The 18,670-nt window shown below is 46.9% G+C and overlaps 2 long non-coding RNA genes and 2 pseudogenes across 2 annotated transcripts; 2 read left to right on the forward strand and 2 right to left on the reverse strand.

Annotated features, from left to right (window-relative positions):
• Positions 1–303: 303 nt before the first annotated feature.
• Positions 304–1,901, reverse strand: LOC147978140 (lysine--tRNA ligase pseudogene; annotated as a pseudogene).
• A 4,194-nt stretch (positions 1,902–6,095) lies between these two features.
• On the forward strand, positions 6,096–7,086 carry LOC147978141 (uncharacterized). Its single transcript, XR_015599540.1, has 2 exons — positions 6,096–6,631; positions 6,742–7,086. It is a non-coding gene; the product is annotated as an uncharacterized LOC147978141 (long non-coding RNA).
• A 4,591-nt stretch (positions 7,087–11,677) lies between these two features.
• Positions 11,678–13,275, reverse strand: LOC147978142 (lysine--tRNA ligase pseudogene; annotated as a pseudogene).
• A 4,195-nt stretch (positions 13,276–17,470) lies between these two features.
• On the forward strand, positions 17,471–18,455 carry LOC147978143 (uncharacterized). Its single transcript, XR_015599541.1, has 2 exons — positions 17,471–18,000; positions 18,111–18,455. It is a non-coding gene; the product is annotated as an uncharacterized LOC147978143 (long non-coding RNA).
• The last annotated feature ends 215 nt before the right edge of the window (positions 18,456–18,670 follow it).

Below are 18,670 nucleotides of genomic sequence, written 5' to 3' on the forward strand. Positions count from 1 at the left end.
TGCCATAGTGCAATGGCGGTCTCCTCCGCCCATAGATTTCATTAAACTAAATCTTGATGCTTCTTACCACGCACCACTGGCAAGGGAGGATGGGGGTGTTATTGCTCGCGATGCTGATGGCAATGTCATTCTGGTGGCGGCGGGCGGGTTAGGTAACCAGGCCTCGAGTTGCAACCTGAACCTGAGGCCATTCTCCAGGCCATTAAAGTGGCGGAGCAACAAGGTATGAGGCATGCCATATTCGAAACAGATTGCCTGTCTCTCCAGCAAGCAATTTAATCTCCTTCTGCCAATCGGGGACCACTAGGCATGTTGTTTCCTGAAGCAAAATTCTAGTTGAGTCTTGGGTTTATACACCACAAAGTTCTCTTTTCTCCCAAACTCACTAGCGAGGTAGCGCATGTGCTGGCCTCTCATGGTTGCTGGTGTGCTCCGAATGACCAAACTGTCTGGCACATGGATCTCCAAAATGATGTAGCTCGAGTTGGGACTGCTGATTTGGTCGGGGTCATTCAGCTCCCTGTAGGCGTTGCACACCTCATGCTTGTTGATGAACAGCTCAAACCTTTCAGTCAGTCCAGACCGGGCTTCGTCCCTGTGTGACTTCGCGAGTGGGCTCATGATCACCGGATGGTTGATGATGAACGTCGGGTTCACGCATGTCTCCTCCAGGAAGTGCCAGACAAGCTTGTCCAGCAGCCGTGCCGTCGTGTGTGGAAGCGGGCAGGTAATGTCGTACCTGGCACAAGCCTCCATCAAGTACTCGTTGTCGTTGGCATCGTGGGTCGACAGATCCTCCTCCGGTATGTTGAGACCGGCCATGTCCTCAAGTCCCTTGATCACGTCGATTCGCGCGAACGGAGGCGTGAAATCGATCTCGATAGGCGGCTTGTCGGCGCCGTTGGCGTGGTACTGCACCTTGTAGCCGCCCGTGAGCTCCTTCACCATGCCGCCCAGCATCTCCTCCGTGAGCTCCATCAGGTCGTTGTAATCCGCATAGGCCATGTAGAACTCGCATGTCGTGAACTCGGGGTTGTGCGTCGTGTCGATGCCTTCGTTCCTGAAGGCCTCCCGATCTCGTACACGCCGTCCAGTCCGCCGACGACGAGCTGCTTCAGGTAGAGCTCCGGCGCGATGCGCATGTACAACTTCATGTTCAGGTCGTTGTGGTGCGTGACGAACAGCCTCGCGGCGGCGCCACCGGCAACCACGTTCATCATCGGGGTGTCCACCTCCAGAAACCCACGCTTGTCAAGGAAGCTGCGGATGAAGGAGACGACTCTGGCTCGCGCCGTGAAGACGGACCTCACCTCAGGGTTCACCATGAGATCGAGGTACCGCCGGCGGTACCGTGTCTCCTGGTCCTTGAGGGCGTAGCTCTCCATGTTCCTGGGCATGCCGGGCGCCCACGGCAGCGGCGGCGCGCGCCGGTGCCTATTCGGCTGCCGCGGCAGCATGTGTAGGCAGGGCGAGAGCACGACGAACTGTGCAGGGAATATGCTGAGCTCGCCTCGGTTGCTTTTACCAGGGAACCCACGCACGTCGACCACGTCGCCAAGCTTCACGCCAGAGTGGAAAGCGGAGAATTCCTCGGGAGTCTCCAGCTCCGAGGTCCCGGAGTCTGCCATGACCTGGACCTTGGCGCCGCCGCGGTGGAGGTCGTAGAAGAGGAGGCTGGAGGACGACGTCCTCTTGCTCATGATCCTCCCGGCCAGGGACTCGGTGACGTCAACCAGCTTCTCCCCGTCGGCCAGACCCCTGTACCTGTGGACGTAGTCGGCGACGGAGACGGTGGGCTGGAAGGCGTGCGGGTAGGGGTTGACGCCGGCGGCCTTCTGCGCGGCGAGCGCGCCGAGCCTGTTGTGGTAGTACTGGGTGGGATCCATGCCGTCGTCCGTCATGGCGCGCGGTGCAAAACTCTCTCCCGTAGTTGGGGAAAAACAGAGCGGAGACTTTCTTGACCTAGCAGCGATTTCGTGTTCTCGTCGGTTTATTTATATGTACAAAGAAGAAGAGACGACTATGCGCTTGTTTGGACTCAAAATCGAACAAAACCTACCGTGACTTGCCAAACAAGCAACCCCACGAGCCCACCCCAGACTTGTGGGATCCTTTCCAGCGTAGCGGTTCGATCCAGTCAACGCAAAACTGGGCGCCGCATCAACGCAGCCCCATGCGAGAAGCACCACGCCCCAGACTCCGTACTAGAAGAACCACGTCGCCCCTCTGCAGCACTGATTGCATGTAGAACATTGTTGACTGCCGGCCGCTGACAGTCTATCGAGTGTTGCATGGCAGCACCGTGGAAGGCTGAGTTGCAGCACAGACAACCGCTGACGACCGTCGACGCTGCATCGCAGCACTGGCAACTACCGCTGGGTTGCATAGCAGCACCGACGAGGATGCGTTGTAGCACCAACAGTTGACGACGACCGCTGCTTCAGAGCGTCGAACAATTGAACGATGCATTGCAGCGCCGTTAGACACCGATGGACCGCACAACAGCGCAGCACCTGAGTGCTGCATCACAACATCGACGCCGATGAGAAAGTTCATCCGATTGAAAACCAAAGTTTTCCTACTTTTTATACCTAACAACGGAGCTAGCTATACATCCAGCAACAACAAATAGATCAAAGATGAAAGAAAATATGTTGCCTCCATGACACTACTGTAGAGAAAGATCAGTATACACATGTGAACTCAAAGAAAGTGAAATACGCATACTTATGATGAGTGATATCCTGGTTAATCTGTTTATGTGTCCTAATTAACAGCCCATGAGCACACCCGAAACAATATCGGTAGTTAGACGAAGAAAACACATCCTGGTTAAAGGAGAAAGAACAGGAAAAAGGTCCGTAGATTTGAAGAGAGTGGGGGGCTTACATCGAACTGTCTGCTGCCTTGAACACTTCCATGGAAAAGAAACATTGGCTTTGCCACCAGAGTAGGAAGAAACAGGATTGCCTTTCAGCTTGTTGCCCGTACCTGTTAATGAGCGAAAAATATGAACAGAGTCTGAAAAAAAATGAGAACAGTAGCAATACGCTTAAGCAACAGCGGGTTTGTTGATATTTTTGCGGCGAAGAGAACTATGGCATATTTTTTATCCAACTCAAGTCAGAAAGATCAATGATGTTCAGGTTAAAACTCTGAACTCTCAACTACATCCACTAGTTGATAGTTGTTGCTCGAAGCTTAACAAGACAAACACAAGGCATTCCACTTCCTTAAAATTATTCTTGCTGTCATGAAAAATAAAAACTCCTTTAATTTTCTCGCTTCACCGATCGAGATCACTAGTACATGCATGCATATGGAGAAAACTGCAAACACACTGTTTGGACAAAAAAAAAGTTTGCTAGTTCTTGGCCGGGCACCAGACACCTCACAAACCTGCACTGTCAATGAATTAGCTTTCTCTATTCCATGGTAGTGGTATCATGCACCTGAATGTTCTTTGCCATACAATTTTCTTAAGATTAATTAAGCTCTAGTACTGTTAGCATTGCAGCGGCGATCTGTATGTTACGATCCTAGTATTACCCAACATTGACGAACGGCAGAGATAAGATACTACCAGTAAACAGATGGATACAATTGACAAGACCACAAACAGAATGGTTACTTACTTGTACAGTTCTGCTTTCTTGGTGAGTTCTATTTGATGGAATGGTTAAAAATATCCCTGTGTTTTATAAATTTTGTAGGATGTGAAATAGATATGCTAGAAGTTGCAAAACAACATTTTGGCACACACTGAAACTGCATGGTGGACATGAAGGAAAATCATGATAAACTCCATTGACTAGAGATGAAAACACAGCCCATTATGGTTATGATTCAGCAAAATACATGCCCTTCAACAGGTTGAACTACATCTATAATTTCAGTTAAAAACTACATCCATGCCATCCCACTTGTCATCAGGAGTCAGCATAACAACCATGGCCCCCTAAATGTAACAATAGGAATACATCCATGACAAAACTTTGGATAATCACTGATTACTCAATGTAGAAATCTGCATCTGAAAAATACACACAAGAACACATGAAGCCCACAATGGGGAGTTCGAATTATGAGAACGTTAATCATCTAACCCTGTAACCCACAGGGAAGCCATGGAAAAGTACATCTACACTAGGCATGGAAATTAAGAAGAAAATACCTACATCCATCACATGGCAAAAATACATTGTAGAACTAGATGGAAACACAGGAAGAAAAAACATACGTGGTGGTCAAAGTCCATACGTCGGACCAGACAAGCTTATGAAAGGCTACATGTAAATATGCGTGAAGCTTATGAAAGGCTACACTATGCGTGAAGAAAAAGCACTCATAAGCATTAGGGGTTCAAACATATACTAAGAACCATGGATTTCGAGTCGCTCGACTAGTCTATGAGTCGCAAAAATATGGTCGACTCAGCTTAGTGTCGACTCGCGACTAGTCACAACGCAGGCTCGACTTCTTCCGAGTCACTGCCCCAGAGAGACTCGCATGAGTCGCGACTCGAAAACCATGCTAAGAACTTCGGGAGAAAGATCAACCGATCATCCACTAACAGCCTAACGACAAGGAAGGAAGTAAGCAGCCAAGAATAATGAATATTTTAATCAAAACAACAACAAACGAGCCAGGTAATTCCTAAATTTCCCCTATTTTCCTCTGACATACTCCTCCCAATGCGAGCACAACGCTATTTCGTTCAAAAATTGCTATTCACTCCGCCATCAAAATCCAACCCTTGTTTCTCTCGCAGAGTATGCCACAGCTACCTCAACGAGTCACAGTATCCAAATCTGCCATTGTACAATGTACGGATGGGCTTAGGCATTTCGTCGAACACATTGGCTTCTATCCATTGGAAACCACCAGATCACATGTACAGGAAAGCTAGCAGTAAACTTCGAACATCGAATAGACAAGAGGTTGGTGCGGGAGCAACCTTGGGGAGTGCTGCGGTCGACGACACCGTCCGGGACCGCTGGCCTAGGCGCCTACAGGTAGAATACAAGAGGCTGCCCTTTGCACGACCTCCTCTTCACCACTCCACGGCCCCCAATCGTGATGCTCTTGCTCGACGGAGTACTGTCAAACAACCAAACAAAGCTACGTGTTGGTGCGTGGGTGATGTTTGTGTAAATTGTTTGGACGATCAAGGAGCGTGCGACAAGAAAAAAAATCGGCATGAACAAATGTTTCTCACATACCCGAAATTTGATTTTTTTTTCTTTTTTGCCACGACCTTCTCGGATGGCCAAACTTCACCAAATCTTGCACGAACATCACGCATTTGAGCTCCTCGAATGGCCAAACTTCACCAAATCTTTCTTGATTTTTTTCTCTCACCCACTAATATGTGGGCCACGCAATGTTGGCATGCCACGCAAGCTGGGTGGATGTAAAAAGCACCGTATTTGCACCAAACAACAAGTTAGATGACTATAAATCTATATTTTTAAAGTTTTAGTACTAAACTGAACATCTTGCGCAAGTTGTATGATTGCCGGTGATATTGCCTCAATAAGTAAATACACCAGCGATGTAGTTGGTACGAACACTTGCAAAATACTGATTTTCCGATCAGTGAACTTGCCCCGGTTGTGCAAATATAGTACGTTCTGCCGGCGTATGCTCTGTCCGCATGGTGGTGGCCCACATTTCAGTGGCCGGAGGTAAGCGAGGCGTGAATGAGCAACCAATGATGTTTTTTAAACTGAATTTCTTAGTGTGCAAATATTGTCATGGCAAATTTGATATGTATAATATTTATTTTTGCCAATTAGTATCCAGAGTTATAAAAGATATTCGTAAGAAATCATGTATTTATCAAGAGGGTAGTATAGAAGCTTACAAGAAGATATTCAGGATCTTGAGTTGGGATCAGATTGATCCTCTATGGTAAAATTGCAAAGCGTTGGCTCACTAGTAGGATCGTGACCTCGCGAAAATATGGATATCTAATCGATTTAGATCATAACATCGTAGAATCACAATAAAATCATGATTCTCACTACCTTGCCAAAAAAACAACCTCCTTATATATTTTTCCAGAATAAAGTAATTTGCACATCTTTGGAAAGATTTATATTAACTGTGCATATATTCTTTTTTAGCGGCCAGTCAATATGCCATAAATAGATCCTTGGTTTTTCCTTCAAGGCAATCAATTCACGAATAAATGCACAATTAATAATGCCATCAGTAGATGAGCTATAGGTTTTGGGTGTAAATATACTATATAAATATTCCTCGCAAAAAATATACTATAAATATTTTTTACTATATATATGAGCTGTATGTTTTGGGTGTATATCAACATACACATTTATAGGATACAGATCCATGATTAAATTAATGTGTTTAAACGTTAATATTATGTAAATAAGTCGAAAACTTGTAGCATGCACCTATGTGTCCATTATAAAAAGCCATCTAAGACCCTAATCACAGAGCAGGAACCCAGGCATATCTGAAAAGATTGGCTTGACATCCCAGTAAACACGCTATCTCTCTCTCTCTCTCTCTCTCTCTCTCTCTCTCCACCATCAAGCCAGGATGAGGTCGTTGTACAAGATGCTACTATTTTCGCTTGCCCTTGTTGCGCTGCTATCCTCAGGTATGTACGTTTGGAGCATGTTTTGTGATCAATTTTGTATGGCGACCTTTCCACTGTCGTTTTCTCATAATAAATCTCTGCAATCTTTATATGCTGGTACGAACATATAGATCTGATGATCCAGGCGACGGCTAATGGTGGCGGCTCGCTAATCCCTGAAGGCTGCCGGCAGACCCCTGTCATCCGTGGGCCGTGTAACCCCAAGGCTTGTCAACACAACTATCAAACCAACGTCGGCCCCGGTGCCGTTGGCGATTGTGATGCCGGTGGATGCCGGTGCACATACTGTACTCCATCTCAGTGGAATTAAGCAGTGATTGTTGCTTAATTGCTCTCCGATAGTATGCGAAATCTTAGTTTTTTTTCTGTCTGGCTACCTGTCAAATACTCCTACTTGGAAACTCAAATCAGGAATGTCAGAAATTTGATCGATTCGAGGGGCAGTTGCCTTATTAGCATGTTTGCTTGTGATCACCACATCTAAAAATAAAGGTGTGGTCCTCTAGCCTCCCCCCTCCCTTTGCTAGAGGTGTAGTCTGCTTGATTTATCTTCCTTTGCTAGCGTAGTAAATTGATGGAGCTCATGAAATCGTGAACGGTGTGCAAGTTATAATGCACATATATAGGTAGCGTTTGTCCTTTCGAGCAGACAATTCGTTTAGTATTCACGTTAGTAATGAAGAAATTGAAGCCATTTTCATGCACAGTAGGCAGCAAGAACGGCGTCGTCATTGATCAAACGTATGCAAGTGGGTTTTGTCCTTCCCGCTATAATGAATTCACACATCTTCAATCTTTAAAGAGCATCCCTTTCCCCGCTTGTTCTCCACTCGTCTCTCGGAAACTCACACACGCACTATCCCAAAACCCAAAACTCATACCGCGATGCACTCAAATCTTTATCTGCTCTAAATGTTCAACAAAAATTGGTAGTCAATGTCGTCCACAGCGCAATAGGAGTAGGAGGGATCAGAAAGTTATGAAGATAAGCTGGCCCTGCTCGGAATTTCAAGAAGGCTGGGCAGGATGCTTTCCGGATTTGCGATCCATGAAACATTGTGTTTCTCATCTAGTTTTGCCACCGAGGCACGCCAGTTCTTGGGCAAGTACTGTGCTCGACACCAACCCAGCCGTTCTGCAGGAATCAGTGGGGCTTGCTACTCAGACTAAAAGGAACCCATGGGGGCGTGAGACTCTGGCAGGCGCGGACCACACTGGGCCATGGCGTGACATCACCAGGGCTCGTGCATGGATTCTTGGGGTTTGGATCAGAAATATCCATCTGTACAATTCCGTTAAGTGTTAGGTAAAATATGTACATAGAGAGGATAAATGAAGGAAATAAAAATGAAAATAAAAAAAATTAGGGTCAGTCATGATGCATACAACCATCTTTATTAATTATTCACCATCGCCTGGCAAAATGAATACAAGGATCAACCCAAGCCACCTTCTAGGCCAACAAAGTCACCACACCTACAGGTATATAGATGTGCTTTGTACGCATAACAGACACTATCTAATCCGATGGCCTAAAGCCCGGCCAGTCTGTGCACGCTCTAGGATCTGCCGCCGTCAACTTCTGCAATCCCGTCTTACTATGAGTGATGCTAGTTTCTTTACACATGTAGTTTAGCCGACAAGAGTAGATCCCCACGTCGCTCATAGTGGCAGCTCGGGGGAACCCTAGCACCGCCAGCCCTTGGCCCTCTCCTCCAGCACCTCTGCCTCGCTGCCGCCAAGGGTCTCCATCGGGTGAAGCCCGGGTAGTGCTGGCGGCGGGGCCTTCCATGGGCGCGACTCCTCTCCCTCCCTAGCGGTGGCGTGTCTCCGATCTAGTGGTGCCGAGTCTCCGATTTGGCGGCCGCGGCGCTGCTCGGTGTCGGGTGTGGTGGGGTGCTCCGCCTAGTGGTGTGCCCCGGCTTGCAGCAATAGCTTCAGCTGTCGATCCCTCAGATCTGATCTGGGTTGGTTGGTGGAACTCGACCCAAAGCTGTGGTCAGCCACGTGCCTCGTCAGCTGATGCGGCATGGGACTCTAGTCGGCAGGCTACAAGTCATGAATGTTGGCTGGCAGGCGGCGCCGGACTCGATCGGGGCGGCTGATGCAGCATGGGACTCTAGTCGGCAGGCTACAAGTCATGAATGTTGGCTGGCAGGCGGCGGCGGACTCGATCGGGGCGGCGTTGGGGGACTGCTGTCGTGAAAATAATGGTGGCTGTCCTCATGCTCTTTTCGCATCATGGCAATGTCCTGCATGATCGGTCTTCCTCGCATCATGCCAGCAGACCCCTGTCATTCCTGGCCAGAACCCTGTCATCCCTAGGCCGTGTAACCCCAAGGCTTGTCTCCGCAATTGCCAAACCAACGTTGGCACTGGTGCAGTTGGCGATTGAGATGCTCGTGGATGCGAGTGCAAACACTGTACTGCATCTCAGCGGAATTAAGCAGTGCTTGTTGCTTAATTTTTTCCCTATCCATAATAAGTGAAAACTTAGTTTTTTTGTATGGCTACCTGTTAAATACATGGAAACTCAAAACAGGAATGTCAGACATTTCATCGACTTGAGGGGCTGTTGCCATCTTAGGGCATCTTCAAGGCTGACCAGTAAACCTCTCGGAACCGTCCGAACCGCGCTGTAGGTACCGCGGAAGCCATCCGGCGCGGGTCTGTATCGGTCTGCGGGGCGGTCCGGACGCGATTTCTCCCACAAAATGGAGAAAAAAGTGGGGGAGGTTTGCGGGAGTCCGGGCCGATCCCAAGCCCCTTTCTGACCGCCCTAGCCCACCAAAACCACTTCCACTTCCGCGCGTGCTCCCGCCCTGCGCCAGCTGCCCGCATTCATGCCACTGTAGAGCACGCCGCTCCGCATTGAAGATGGCTCAGGGCGGATGCGACCTCTCTCACTGCCTCCACCATGTACGGACACCGTCGGGATAGGGCCTATGCCGACGGCCTCCCGGGCTATGCCGACGGATATTTTGCCGACGGCTCTATGCCAACGGGGGCCATCGGCATAGGCCTGTCCCGACGGCCAATCAAGGCTATGCCGACGGCGGTGCGATTCCGGTGGTGTTGTGATGTAACCTAAAAAACTTCGACATCTTTTATTATCTATGTTATTGCATAAGTGGTGCTAATGTGACTAAATATTGGTTGTAACCACAATGGCATCAGAAAAGGAGATCTAAAACCATATTGTACGGTGGTGTACAATCAGTAAGACATTACACATAATAACCTACTTTTACCGAAAAGGTAGAATCTCAACTTCACTAGCCAACAGATGTTGGAAGACAAAGTAACATTGAAACAGAGTTAAGACTGTAACTTCTATACGCTGCCAAGCTGGTGCAAAACAGATTCCATGCAATTCTTGGAAGAACAAGTTGCACATGACAACAATCAGGTACAAGTTTCTGATGTTTCACCATGCACATAATTTGACTCCATACAGTTTTCCCGGTACACATCATCAAGTGTTCAAAATGTTTGCCATCTTACAAAATTTACAATCAACAAGTTTTAAGTGTTCCATGACAGCAGCATGATCACAAAGGAGTTAATCATATGCAACCAATGAAATAGAACACCATATTGAAAAGGGGGATTACTGTATGATAAAATAAGATACTACTAGTGGGCATATGAACGGAGGGGAACGTTTGGAACGAGTGGGCATATGAACCCATTTTTTTTTATAAAAAAGGTAATTTAAAAAATGGTCGAAAAATCATGAAATTTATCGGCAACAAACTTGTCCTACTCGCAAAAAATTGGGGGCGAAATGACTTTCGAGGTATTGTCCAGGACAAATCGAAATCAGCAACATACTAGGTTTACTATTCACTCTATATTGTCAGGGAAATTTTGTTTGTTGGCTCAGATTTTTGTCGTCAATTATTTCATGAGCGGAACAATATGTCAACTTTGTTCGAAAATAATTTCAATGATTTTTGACTTTTTTCTGAGTTGCTAAAAAAATCGCTGATATTTTTTATAGGGTTCATCTACCACCAGGTTCACCGGGGTATTTTCCCGAGTTAAATAACTATTTTGTGAAATGGAAGGGAAATGAATAACTTGCGCTCCATTTTTTTATCTCATCGGACAAGGATTTTAGCGTTGCAAACAGCCAACTAGTCTTGAGGATTCATGGCCAGGAGGACATCCTTGATGTCAAGGGTTGATGGCACAATTTTCCTATGATATCTTTATTTAGGTGGGCATCTTTTTCAAAATGAATAACACGACCTCTGCATCATACGATGAACACAACCATTTTATTAAATGTAAAGTACATGTAAGTCATGACTACCAAAATGTTCGCAGGACAAGACCATCTCGGTCAGAAACAAGATTACATAGCTCATCCAACATTCATGTTTTCTATTTGCCCAGTGCATTGTTTCGTAGGGTTTGTATCTAAATTTAATGATTTGAGGCTCATGCATATATGTGATTGATCCGGAAACTTTGGTAGGGGCAAATATCAGCAGCGATTTCTGCCCACCGGTTATGAAGTAATCTTTCTTGCTCGCATCATGTGTTGCAATCATGCTCCTGTTTAAGTGGTGGCAAAATTTGCCAACCTCGTGGCGACCTAGGTCTACAATATTTGCTAGCACACTATGATGCATGCTATGTAATTATGCATCGACGACGTGGCAATGGCAAACACACAAGACGCGGGTATGTGGGCTGCAACGAATCCACACTACTAGAAGCCCGACTTCTCTGACCTGCCATAGTGCAATGGCGGTCTCCTCCGCCCATAGATTTCATTAAACTAAATCTTGATGCTTCTTACCACGCACCACTGGCAAGGGAGGATGGGGGTGTTATTGCTCGCGATGCTGATGGCAATGTCATTCTGGTGGCGGCGGGCGGGTTAGGTAACCAGGCCTCGAGTTGCAACCTGAACCTGAGGCCATTCTCCAGGCCATTAAAGTGGCGGAGCAACAAGGTATGAGGCATGCCATATTCGAAACAGATTGCCTGTCTCTCCAGCAAGCAATTTAATCTCCTTCTGCCAATCGGGGACCACTAGGCATGTTGTTTCCTGAAGCAAAATTCTAGTTGAGTCTTGGGTTTATACACCACAAAGTTCTCTTTTCTCCCAAACTCACTAGCGAGGTAGCGCATGTGCTGGCCTCTCATGGTTGCTGGTGTGCTCCGAATGAGCAAACTGTCTGGCACATGGATCTCCAAAATGATGTAGCTCGAGTTGGGACTGCTGATTTGGTCGGGGTCATTCAGCTCCCTGTAGGCGTTGCACACCTCATGCTTGTTGATGAACAGCTCAAACCTTTCAGTCAGTCCAGACCGGGCTTCGTCCCTGTGTGACTTCGCGAGTGGGCTCATGATCACCGGATGGTTGATGATGAACGTCGGGTTCACGCATGTCTCCTCCAGGAAGTGCCAGACAAGCTTGTCCAGCAGCCGTGCCGTCGTGTGTGGAAGCGGGCAGGTAATGTCGTACCTGGCACAAGCCTCCATCAAGTACTCGTTGTCGTTGGCATCGTGGGTCGACAGATCCTCCTCCGGTATGTTGAGACCGGCCATGTCCTCAAGTCCCTTGATCACGTCGATTCGCGCGAACGGAGGCGTGAAATCGATCTCGATAGGCGGCTTGTCGGCGCCGTTGGCGTGGTACTGCACCTTGTAGCCGCCCGTGAGCTCCTTCACCATGCCGCCCAGCATCTCCTCCGTGAGCTCCATCAGGTCGTTGTAATCCGCATAGGCCATGTAGAACTCGCATGTCGTGAACTCGGGGTTGTGCGTCGTGTCGATGCCTTCGTTCCTGAAGGCCTCCCGATCTCGTACACGCCGTCCAGTCCGCCGACGACGAGCTGCTTCAGGTAGAGCTCCGGCGCGATGCGCATGTACAACTTCATGTTCAGGTCGTTGTGGTGCGTGACGAACAGCCTCGCGGCGGCGCCACCGGCAACCACGTTCATCATCGGGGTGTCCACCTCCAGAAACCCACGCTTGTCAAGGAAGCTGCGGATGAAGGAGACGACTCTGGCTCGCGCCGTGAAGACGGACCTCACCTCAGGGTTCACCATGAGATCGAGGTACCGCCGGCGGTACCGTGTCTCCTGGTCCTTGAGGGCGTAGCTCTCCATGTTCCTGGGCATGCCGGGCGCCCACGGCAGCGGCGGCGCGCGCCGGTGCCTATTCGGCTGCCGCGGCAGCATGTGTAGGCAGGGCGAGAGCACGACGAACTGTGCAGGGAATATGCTGAGCTCGCCTCGGTTGCTTTTACCAGGGAACCCACGCACGTCGACCACGTCGCCAAGCTTCACGCCAGAGTGGAAAGCGGAGAATTCCTCGGGAGTCTCCAGCTCCGAGGTCCCGGAGTCTGCCATGACCTGGACCTTGGCGCCGCCGCGGTGGAGGTCGTAGAAGAGGAGGCTGGAGGACGACGTCCTCTTGCTCATGATCCTCCCGGCCAGGGACTCGGTGACGTCAACCAGCTTCTCCCCGTCGGCCAGACCCCTGTACCTGTGGACGTAGTCGGCGACGGAGACGGTGGGCTGGAAGGCGTGCGGGTAGGGGTTGACGCCGGCGGCCTTCTGCGCGGCGAGCGCGCCGAGCCTGTTGTGGTAGTACTGGGTGGGATCCATGCCGTCGTCCGTCATGGCGCGCGGTGCAAAACTCTCTCCCGTAGTTGGGGAAAAACAGAGCGGAGACTTTCTTGACCTAGCAGCGATTTCGTGTTCTCGTCGGTTTATTTATATGTACAAAGAAGAAGAGACGACTATGCGCTTGTTTGGACTCAAAATCGAACAAAACCTACCGTGACTTGCCAAACAAGCAACCCCACGAGCCCACCCCAGACTTGTGGGATCCTTTCCAGCGTAGCGGTTCGATCCAGTCAACGCAAAACTGGGCGCCGCATCAACGCAGCCCCATGCGAGAAGCACCACGCCCCAGACTCCGTACTAGAAGAACCACGTCGCCCCTCTGCAGCACTGATTGCATGTAGAACATTGTTGACTGCCGGCCGCTGACAGTCTATCGAGTGTTGCATGGCAGCACCGTGGAAGGCTGAGTTGCAGCACAGACAACCGCTGACGACCGTCGACGCTGCATCGCAGCACTGGCAACTACCGCTGGGTTGCATAGCAGCACCGACGAGGATGCGTTGTAGCACCAACAGTTGACGACGACCGCTGCTTCAGAGCGTCGAACAATTGAACGATGCATTGCAGCGCCGTTAGACACCGATGGACCGCACAACAGCGCAGCACCTGAGTGCTGCATCACAACATCGACGCCGATGAGAAAGTTCATCCGATTGAAAACCAAAGTTTTCCTACTTTTTATACCTAACAACGGAGCTAGCTATACATCCAGCAACAACAAATAGATCAAAGATGAAAGAAAATATGTTGCCTCCATGACACTACTGTAGAGAAAGATCAGTATACACATGTGAACTCAAAGAAAGTGAAATACGCATACTTATGATGAGTGATATCCTGGTTAATCTGTTTATGTGTCCTAATTAACAGCCCATGAGCACACCCGAAACAATATCGGTAGTTAGACGAAGAAAACACATCCTGGTTAAAGGAGAAAGAACAGGAAAAAGGTCCGTAGATTTGAAGAGAGTGGGGGGCTTACATCGAACTGTCTGCTGCCTTGAACACTTTCATGGAAAAGAAACATTGGCTTTGCCACCAGAGTAGGAAGAAACAGGATTGCCTTTCAGCTTGTTGCCCGTACCTGTTAATGAGCGAAAAATATGAACAGAGTCTGAAAAAAAATGAGAACAGTAGCAATACGCTTAAGCAACAGCGGGTTTGTTGATATTTTTGCGGCGAAGAGAACTATGGCATATTTTTGATCCAACTCAAGTCAGAAAGATCAATGATGTTCAGGTTAAAACTCTGAACTCTCAACTACATCCACTAGTTGATAGTTGTTGCTCGAAGCTTAACAAGACAAACACAAGGCATTCCACTTCCTTAAAATTATTCTTGCTGTCATGAAAAATAAAAACTCCTTTAATTTTCTCGCTTCACCGATCGAGATCACTAGTACATGCATGCATATGGAGAAAACTGCAAACACACTGTTTGGACAAAAAAAAAAGTTTGCTAGTTCTTGGCCGGGCACCAGACACCTCACAAACCTGCACTGTCAATGAATTAGCTTTCTCTATTCCATGGTAGTGGTATCATGCACCTGAATGTTCTTTGCCATACAATTTTCTTAAGATTAATTAAGCTCTAGTACTGTTAGCATTGCAGCGGCGATCTGTATGTTACGATCCTAGTATTACCCAACATTGACGAACGGCAGAGATAAGATACTACCAGTAAACAGATGGATACAATTGACAAGACCACAAACAGAATGGTTACTTACTTGTACAGTTCTGCTTTCTTGGTGAGTTCTATTTGATGGAATGGTTAAAAATATCCCTGTGTTTTATAAATTTTGTAGGATGTGAAATAGATATGCTAGAAGTTGCAAAACAACATTTTGGCACACACTGAAACTGCATGGTGGACATGAAGGAAAATCATGATAAACTCCATTGACTAGAGATGAAAACACAGCCCATTATGGTTATGATTCAGCAAAATACATGCCCTTCAACAGGTTGAACTACATCTATAATTTCAGTTAAAAACTACATCCATGCCATCCCACTTGTCATCAGGAGTCAGCATAACAACCATGGCCCCCTAAATGTAACAATAAGATTACATCCATGACAAAACTTTGGATAATCACTGATTACTCAATGTAGAAATCTGCATCTGAAAAATACACACAAGAACACATGAAGCCCACAATGGGGAGTTCGAATTATGAGAACGTTAATCATCTAACCCTGTAACCCACAGGGAAGCCATGGAAAAGTACATCTACACTAGGCATGGAAATTAAGAAGAAAATACCTACATCCATCACATGGCAAAAATACATTGTAGAACTAGATGGAAACACAGGAAGAAAAAACATACGTGGTGGTCAAAGTCCATACGTCGGACCAGACAAGCTTATGAAAGGCTACATGTAAATATGCGTGAAGCTTATGAAAGGCTACACTATGCGTGAAGAAAAAGCACTCATAAGCATTAGGGGTTCAAACATATACTAAGAACCATGGATTTCGAGTCGCTCGACTAGTCTATGAGTCGCAAAAATATGGTCCACTCAGCTTAGTGTCGACTCGCGACTAGTCACAACGCAGGCTCGACTTCTTCCGAGTCACTGCCCCAGAGAGACTCGCATGAGTCGCGACTCGAAAACCATGCTAAGAACTTCGGGAGAAAGATCAACCGATCATCCACTAACAGCCTAACGACAAGGAAGGAAGTAAGCAGCCAAGAATAATGAATATTTTAATCAAAACAACAACAAACGAGCCAGGTAATTCCTAAATTTCCCCTATTTTCCTCTGACATACTCCTCCCAATGCGAGCACAACGCTATTTCGTTCAAAAATTGCTATTCACTCCGCCATCAAAATCCAACCCTTGTTTCTCTCGCAGAGTATGCCACAGCTACCTCAACGAGTCACAGTATCCAAATCTGCCATTGTACAATGTACGGATGGGCTTAGGCATTTCGTCGAACACATTGGCTTCTATCCATTGGAAACCACCAGATCACATGTACAGGAAAGCTAGCAGTAAACTTCGAACATCGAATAGACAAGAGGTTGGTGCGGGAGCAACCTTGGGGAGTGCTGCGGTCGACGACACCGTCCGGGACCGCTGGCCTAGGCGCCTACAGGTAGAATACAAGAGGCTGCCCTTTGCACGACCTCCTCTTCACCACTCCACGGCCCCCAATCGTGATGCTCTTGCTCGACGGAGTACTGTCAAACAACCAAACAAAGCTACGTGTTGGTGCGTGGGTGATGTTTGTGTAAATTGTTTGGACGATCAAGGAGCGTGCGACAAGAAAAAAAATCGGCATGAACAAATGTTTCTCACATACCCGAAATTTGATTTTTTTTTCTTTTTTGCCACGACCTTCTCGGATGGCCAAACTTCACCAAATCTTGCACGAACATCACGCATTTGAGCTCCTCGAATGGCCAAACTTCACCAAATCTTTCTTGATTTTTTTCTCTCACCCACTAATATGTGGGCCACGCAATGTTGGCATGCCACGCAAGCTGGGTGGATGTAAAAAGCACCGTATTTGCACCAAACAACAAGTTAGATGACTATAAATCTATATTTTTAAAGTTTTAGTACTAAACTGAACATCTTGCGCAAGTTGTATGATTGCCGGTGATATTGCCTCAATAAGTAAATACACCAGCGATGTAGTTGGTACGAACACTTGCAAAATACTGATTTTCCGATCAGTGAACTTGCCCCGGTTGTGCAAATATAGTACGTTCTGCCGGCGTATGCTCTGTCCGCATGGTGGTGGCCCACATTTCAGTGGCCGGAGGTAAGCGAGGCGTGAATGAGCAACCAATGATGTTTTTTAAACTGAATTTCTTAGTGTGCAAATATTGTCATGGCAAATTTGATATGTATAATATTTATTTTTGCCAATTAGTATCCAGAGTTATAAAAGATATTCGTAAGAAATCATGTATTTATCAAGAGGGTAGTATAGAAGCTTACAAGAAGATATTCAGGATCTTGAGTTGGGATCAGATTGATCCTCTATGGTAAAATTGCAAAGCGTTGGCTCACTAGTAGGATCGTGACCTCGCGAAAATATGGATATCTAATCGATTTAGATCATAACATCGTAGAATCACAATAAAATCATGATTCTCACTACCTTGCCAAAAAAACAACCTCCTTATATATTTTTCCAGAATAAAGTAATTTGCACATCTTTGGAAAGATTTATATTAACTGTGCATATATTCTTTTTTAGCGGCCAGTCAATATGCCATAAATAGATCCTTGGTTTTTCCTTCAAGGCAATCAATTCACGAATAAATGCACAATTAATAATGCCATCAGTAGATGAGCTATAGGTTTTGGGTGTAAATATACTATATAAATATTCCTCGCAAAAAATATACTATAAATATTTTTTACTATATATATGAGCTGTATGTTTTGGGTGTATATCAACATACACATTTATAGGATACAGATCCATGATTAAATTAATGTGTTTAAACGTTAATATTATGTAAATAAGTCGAAAACTTGTAGCATGCACCTATGTGTCCATTATAAAAAGCCATCTAAGACCCTAATCACAGAGCAGGAACCCAGGCATATCTGAAAAGATTGGCTTGACATCCCAGTAAACACGCTATCTCTCTCTCTCTCTCTCTCTCTCTCTCCACCATCAAGCCAGGATGAGGTCGTTGTACAAGATGCTACTATTTTCGCTTGCCCTTGTTGCGCTGCTATCCTCAGGTATGTACGTTTGGAGCATGTTTTGTGATCAATTTTGTATGGCGACCTTTCCACTGTCGTTTTCTCATAATAAATCTCTGCAATCTTTATATGCTGGTACGAACATATAGATCTGATGATCCAGGCGACGGCTAATGGTGGCGGCTCGCTAATCCCTGAAGGCTGCCGGCAGACCCCTGTCATCCGTGGGCCGTGTAACCCCAAGGCTTGTCAACACAACTGTCAAACCAACGTCGGCCCCGGTGCCGTTGGCGATTGTGATGCCGGTGGATGCCGGTGCACATACTGTACTCCATCTCAGTGGAATTAAGCAGTGATTGTTGCTTAATTGCTCTCCGATAGTATGCGAAATCTTAGTTTTTTTTCTGTCTGGCTACCTGTCAAATACTCCTACTTGGAAACTCAAATCAGGAATGTCAGAAATTTGATCGATTCGAGGGGCAGTTGCCTTATTAGCATGTTTGCTTGTGATCACCACATCTAAAAATAAAGGTGTGGTCCTCTAGCCTCCCCCCTCCCTTTGCTAGAGGTGTAGTCTGCTTGATTTATCTTCCTTTGCTAGCGTAGTAAATTGATGGAGCTCATGAAATCGTGAACGGTGTGCAAGTTATAATGCACATATATAGGTAGCGTTTGTCCTTTTGAGCAGACAATTCGTTTAGTATTCACG

This window comes from Triticum urartu, chromosome 3A, assembly GCF_056163025.1.
Source record: "Triticum urartu cultivar PI428250 chromosome 3A, HENAU_Tu73, whole genome shotgun sequence".
NCBI lineage: Eukaryota > Viridiplantae > Streptophyta > Magnoliopsida > Poales > Poaceae > Triticum > Triticum urartu.